Below are 7,820 nucleotides of genomic sequence, written 5' to 3' on the forward strand. Positions count from 1 at the left end.
TATTGGTGACGATGTATTACAGACATCTTTCGAGTCACGCAGATATATTGTTTTATATTTATTATTCAAGTACTATTATTTTCAAAGAAAAATAAAGTTGTTTTGTCTGTCGGCACCAGAGGGATTCGAAGTGTAAATCAGAAAGTGTGATCAAACTCGTCACGTGAATTTGTTTCGTTCTGTATTTTGTTTCAACGACTGTGTCTGTTTTGGGATTAAAAATTTTAAGTCACAGGCATTAATGTCCCCTAAAACGGTATTTGTTTCCTAGGTTACAATCAATGACAACGATAATATTTGAAACGTTGTAAGAATATCTAAGATGAAGAATTTTGGCTTAACTAACTAGAATTTGGTTTGTCAGCACACATTGGAGACTGATCACATATATAGTTACATGCATAAAAATAGCTGCAGATGTTATAAAACATAATAAAACTGTTAAGGATGCCATGTAAACTAAAGAACTAATAGCTTAATATCATGTAAACGAAAGACTTAATAACTTAATTTCATGTAAACGACAGGCTTAATAACTTGATGCCATGTAAACAAAAGACCTAATAACAGTTTTATTATGTTTTATAACGTCTGCAGCTATTTTTATGCATGTAACTATATATGTGATCAGTCTCCAACCTAATAAGCCATGTAAACTAAAGACCTAATAACTTAATGCCATGTAAGCTAAAGACCTAATAACTTAATGCCATGTAAACTAAAGAACTAATAGCTTAATATCATGTAAACGAAAGACTTAATAACTTGATTTCATGTAAACGACAGGCTTAATAACTTGATGCCATGTAAACGACAGGCTTAATAACTTATCAAGTTATTAAGCCTGTCGTTTACATGGCACCAAGTTATTAAGCCTGTCGTTTACATGATATCAAGCTATTGGTTCTTTAGTTTACATGGCATTAAGTTATTAGGTCTTTAGCTTACATGGCATTAAGTTATTAGGTCTTTAGCTTACATGGCATCAACTTATTAGGTCTGTCGTTTACATGAAATCAAGTTATTAAGTCTTTCGTTTACATGATATCAAGCTATTGGTTCTTTAGTTTACATGACATTAAGTTATTAGGTCTTTAGCTTACATGGCATCAACTTATTAGGTTTGTCGTTTTCATGACATCAAGTTATTTGGTCGCTTGAAATGGCAAAGCATTGTTTTTAAGATAACATTGTTTTTAAATATGTAACTTTAAGTATGTGGCAAATAAATTTAGCTGTGTTAAATTAGTAGATGTTTCAACCTCCACACTGTTGTAAACTCTTTGTCACTCTTAATTTTTATTTCACTGTAAATGATTTTTCACAAGACTTAAATGTATTTTTAAAGTTCAGTTGTTGTTTTGTCAATGATCTTAATACACAGCTGCCATGTATTGTTATCAACTCTATTCGATCAGCATGATGTAAGCCTTGGAACAAACGTCCAGTAAATACTTTTGATCCAAATTGAAATAACTGCTTGGGTTTGATGACGTCAGGGTATCGTGCGCATGACGTGTGCCCAGAATTCCTACGTACATCAGTACCAGATCGTTACCATTAGTCACTGAGAAAGAGAGAGGTATGAATGAGTGGGGTGTTTGAAGAGTTGTTCCAGCTATCTAACATTGTTCTCTCTATTTAACGAGAACGACTGTTCATCAAGAAACCGCATAACCACATTCATGCTGCATTCTGACAATATATTCGACTGTATTCCGGGCGTGCAGTCGTAATTATAAACGTACGGTGGACCCGTGTAACAAAAAGGTAATCTATCTTGTGCACGTATATATTTAAGTTGTTTTATTCAACAATTTTAACAAAGAAATGAAATGCATATTAGCTTGGTTTATTATGACGACTAATGTGAACTATTATTTTATGCCATTAGTTAACTTTGTTGTTGAATGTTTCGAGCAAGAAGCATAAAAAGATTAAAATTGAAAACAACCCCCTCTGTACCTGAACATTTGTTCTAATTAAAAACACCCCTTTATGATGAGTTGTTTAGTTTGTATTTGTTTTTTGTTTTCTTCCTAATGTAGTAATTTTATATATATTTACGAATATATCAGACTTGTTTTGGGATTGTTCAATTAAAATAATATATAACGTTCTGCTTTTTAATTGGGCTTAAATCATGTTTTAAACGTTTTGACATATATTATCTCTCTTGAGATTGACCTAATGTTCTTAAACTTTACAAAAGTATCAGTATGGATTCCAAAAACATAGTCTGGAACATCAAAGAAACCAAAAATATTGTAAATAAGTAGTTTAACAAATTTATTTTTAAAAAAAGTTTATGTAAGTACACACATAAAATGTCTTTTATTTAAGATATATATACAATGAAGCTTTATTTACTTCTACAAGCAAATTCGCAATTACATAAAATTTTCCGTTATTTTAAATGTGTGAAACAAAAGTCTATTTAAATTTCAAACAAAATTATACTTTCTACCGTATGTGGCTGTACGTCAGTACGCATACTTTCTACCGTATGTGGCTGTACGTCAATACGCATACTTTCTACTGTATGTGGCTGTACGTCAGTACGCATACTTTCTACCGTATGTGGCGGTACGTCGGTACGCATACTTTCTACCATATGTGGCTGTACGTCAGTACGAATTGTCAATGTTTAATAGATCGTTCGTCAGAGAAACGATTACTTTTGGACGTAATTCACGTTATTGTAATAATAATATAATAGCGTTTATTTAATGAAGCTCTCAATGATAGATTTTGAACACTTTTGTGAAAACGATACACATTTCTAGAACATTTCAATAAACAAGAGGAGCGCCCTCTAGCGTTTTGTTTCAGCATCTACCTAAATTCGGTACAGTATCAGTGTTTGAGTTTCCTAAATGTAATTAAATTTTGTTGTTTTTAACAGAAAAAAATATCTAGATCTGGATGGATAAAAAAAACCTGATGCTTACATATTATATGTATCAAGATATTAAGATACCTTATCCACCTCTAAACCTCTAACTCTCAGGCCATGAGGCTTAATTCAAAAAATTCGATGACGAGGAACCCACTTTGAGACTAATAATGGGAAATGTACAACGTTTCGACAAGTTATGTTAAACTTATATTAAAGTTTTTCTTCATTACCCACTCAAGCCGTCTCCAGCCATTATTAATTCAAAAAATGTTTGTTAAACTATTACTGTTTATTTAAGATAAAGTTACCTGTTCATTGATCTCTCTCAGTGCTCTGCCCACGAGCGCAAGTCTACTGAAGTGATTAAGCAACTAAGATCTTATTCAACAACCCCATCTTCCATTACTTGCCATTAACCTCCTGAAATGCTTAATAATGCCTCAAAGAACAAAACTTTTCTAAGCCTTGCTCCTGTAACTGCGTATAAATCGCCACTGTTTAATCAATAAATTAATTTAAATACACTTTTTGGCACAAGAATAAACTTTCTTCAGATCCCGGAAGTTAAGCAACAAAATTAATTGTTGTACAGGGTAGGTCGAAAGATGACATCAGTATATTTAAACCATTATATATATATATCGCTAAGAGAAATTTCAAAATGTTCTGTTTATGAATTAATTATTTACTCTAAAAGAAAACTCAGATTTGTAATCTTAACATCACTTATGTTTTATATGTCTATCTAAACTTGAATATGCTCAGCGGTAAGGTTGGGAGTCCATGACGCTAAAATTTGAGGTTCAATCATTGCGGTAGGAACAACGCAGATAGACCATTGTTCAGCTTTGCTGAAACAAACAAACCAAGCTAGAGTGTTTAAGTATTGAACATTCACGATATTTAGGAAAAACATACAACCCCCCGAAGTAACTAAATCATATATGAAGAAACCCGAGAACTATTAGATGGTTCTCAAAAAAGGGAAAAACCTATCCTCAAAAATTCATATTTAAATAGATTCTTATCAATATCGAAACAACTTATAACCTCTTAATGTTTTCTATATTAGGCTGTCTTCAAGCTCACAAAATAATCATTGAATTCAACCGTATACAACCAACTGACATGTATAAGTTAAACAACACTCAAGCTACAGAGAGCGTAAAAACACGATAAAGTCAGTAGTTATTTGAATAAGGTCACAATAAGTTGACGAACAACAGTTTATAGACATAATAAAGTGACTTCTATTTGGGGTAACATACTACATGTATCGACAGGACATTGGTCTGTTTTCTTCAGGTCGATGTTTCTGTGTTGCAATTGTAATTGTTTTAGTGTTTTAGCACGATTTTTCTTTGTACACAAACAAAGTTTAATTCCTCCTTGATGAATCTTGTGAATTTGCAGACTTTGTAATTCGTATGTTGAATATACCTAGTTTTGTTGAACTTATTATAATCGAAGTTAAACACAAGTATGTGTTATGGAAAGTGAATCTCAATCCATAAGTTGGACAAGTACCCATCTCAATCCATAAGTTGGGCTAGTACCCGTCTCAATCCATAAGTTGGGCAAGTACCCATCTCAATCCATAAGTTGGACAAGTACCCATCTCAATCCATAAATTGGGCAAGTACCCATCTCAATCCATAAGTTGGACAAGTACCCATCTCAATCGATAAGTTGGACAACTACCCATCTCAATCCATAAGTTCGGCAAGTACCATCTCAATCCATAAGTTGGACAAGTACCAATCTCAATCCATAAGTTGGGCAAGTACCCGTCTCAGTTGGGCAAGTACCCAGAATTGTTGAACGCAGTTTTTAAACTCTTGATAGAATTAATTTGTATTTATTCCTCACGTGTATTCAAGGAGATTATCTTTGAGAAGAGGTTGGCAAGACTTTATAAAATATCTTTTTAAATTGTTGTTTGTTATTAAGCACAAAGCTACACAAAGAGCTATCTGTGCTTTGCCCATCACGGGTATCGAAACCCGGTTTTTAGTGGTATAAGTCCGCAGACATACCACTGCGCCACTGGGGGACGTAGTTGAAGTCAATGGATTAATGCCTACTATATCTTCTCGGTGCCTCATGCACCGAGAAGCACTGTCATGATTTATAACTGAATAAATAAACAAAGAGAAGGCAGTTAGTCAGCAGCATATGGTGCCACAAGACATTTTCCAGACTATTTGAACATAACAGTACTGATTGTCACTTTTATAACACGCTCATAGCTGAAAGCGCGGGTCACGTTCAGCTGTATCGCGTGGACCTTCCGATACGCAGCGCTTATGCTTAGTGCGGTGTTGAGCTTACGATCCTATGTTCACGTTTGTTTGTTTTAAGTTAAGCACAAAGCTACACAATGGGCTATCTGTGCTCTGCCCACCACTGGTATCGAAACCCGGATTCTGGCGTTGTAAGTCCGCAGATATACCGCTGTGCTACTGTGGGGTCCTATGTTCAAAAAACATATAGATTTGGAAGAGTTTTCAGCAGAAAACAATTCAGACTTTTCATTAGGAGACGTGTCATGTTACCTCAGTAAGACAACAGAAATATTTTTACTGAATTACGAGCAAAATATATTTTTGAATTGCAATATTAAAGGAACTACCGTGTTATATAATAATTAAAACCTGTTTATTGTCGGATATATAGAGTGTAATATCTATGGTTACAACGCTCAACCTGGTAAAGCGTTGTAGCCATGAATATTATACTCTAAATAAAAATGTTTTAATAACAATACTGTTTTCATAAATAAAGATATTCTTGTGCTGTAAATTCATTATATGTAGACTAACAGAGACCCGCAAAACACTTACGGCCAAATTAGTATCTTTATCGTAACAGTACTTCTTGAAATACAGGATTTCTAGAATAACACAAAGGAATTCTGATCGCACATACTAAAATCTGTAAGTCCGTTTGTGTTAATCCTAACATTATTAAGCCTATATTCGATAAATTAACACCGTAACTTGTGTACGTTTTTGATTTAGTTCAGTTCACTTAATTGTTTGTTTGTTTGTTTATAATTAAGCACAAAGCTACACAATGGGATATCTGTGCTCTGCTCACCACGGGTATCGAAACCCGGATTCTAGCGTTGTAAGTCCGCAGACATGCCGCTGTACCACTGGGGGGCAGTTCACTTAATACTATCAATAAATAATATTCTAATATTATTCTACAACCTAACGTTAGACGTTTTTAAAAACCATAATAAGCTTTTAATATGTAGTATATAATGTTTACTAAAGTATATTTACGTCCTTTCTGGCGTAACTCGACGATTTAACAGAGATAAGTTTTCAAATTGCGAAAAAAGGTGCAATATTTTATACATTTTAGTCCAAATATATCTTTAATTTTCTATCAATCGTAGACTACTCGCTTCTAATTGACAGGAAGCCAAAACTACTTAAATTACGTAATAAGTTGATATGACATCAGTGCGTGACCGAGAAATAGACAGACAGATACACACTGTGTTTTAAAGTATTAGATTATTGTTGAAAAAAAAAAAAAAACCCAACTGGATTTACATCACAAAGACCCAGGCCTGGTCTAGTGGTGACCATGCTCGACTAAGAAGTTGAGGTTCTGTGGTTCGTGTTCCCTTACTGAAAATAAATAAATAAAATAATTATGCTCTGCATTTTTGGGTCCGTGGGTGTGTTGTAAAAGTGGCAATCAAATTCCACTATTCAGTCTGACAAGAATTGATGGTGAGTGTTGTTAACCATCTGCCATCTTTCGAGCCTGTCCTTCAAAATTAGGAACGGCTAACGCAGATAACCATAGTGTACCTTTGCAAGAAATCCAACAAACAAACAAAATATCCCAAAAGCAGGCAGAGAGCGCTGTTAACTAACTGCTTTTTCATTTAGTCTATTACTTCAAATTTGGGAATAGAAATACGCAGAACTCTCCTGTGTAATAAAAACGTTAAAGTCTACTGAATTACGGGTTTGCTAGATATATAATTTTGGTTCATCATTAAGTCTATGAAACTGGGTTTATCTTCGTTTTTAAGCTCACTTTACAAGTAAGTTTGGTATTAGGCACGATAATAATTAGTGTCAATTTTTCTAGTCTCGTCTTGCATATCTGTCATTAGAGTGATTGACTCGCAATAATATTACGTTATTCGATACTGTTTAAGTACACTTTGTAATTTCATATGATCAGAATAAAGCTGTCACGGCTGACACCTCCAGAGAAAAATGACTCAATCTCCCTTCTTGGTAATTCTATAGAATTTATTGATGAAAAGAATTCAAAAACATCCTCGTCTCAAATATTCAAAGAAAATTAATCCAACAGCATGTTTCTAATGGAACGCATTTTTCCGTATACAGATCATGAATAAATAAAGTAAATAGCCAGTGAAGTCTTACTCAAATCTAATAACTTTTTGAGAAGTCGTGTTTTAAACAAATATTAAAGGACTTATCTAAATTAAAAACAGTTTGAAAATATTTACTGTTTATTGGTGAATGGTAAAATTCCTACGTGACAGAAATGTTTTTGTTATTGGTTAAAGTTTTTCATAAATTGAAATGTAATTTCAAAGAATCAATAATATACTGATATCTAGTATTTTCAACGCCAAAAAGGCACATGTGTACCTGGTATTTTCAACGTGAATGGCACATGTGTACCTGGTATTTTCAACGTGAATGGCACATGCGTACTTGGTATTTTCAACGTAAACGACACATGTGTAGCTGGTATTTTCAACGTGAATGGCACATGTGTACTTGGTATTTTGAACGTAAACGACACATGTGTAGCTGGTATTTTCAACGTGAATGGCACATGTGTACTTGGTATTTTCAACGTGAATGGCACATGTGTACTTGGTATTTTCAACGTGAATGGCACATGTGTACTTGGT

Source organism: Limulus polyphemus, unplaced genomic scaffold (genome assembly GCF_000517525.1).
Source record: "Limulus polyphemus unplaced genomic scaffold, Limulus_polyphemus-2.1.2 Scaffold5258, whole genome shotgun sequence".
Taxonomy (NCBI): domain Eukaryota; kingdom Metazoa; phylum Arthropoda; class Merostomata; order Xiphosura; family Limulidae; genus Limulus; species Limulus polyphemus.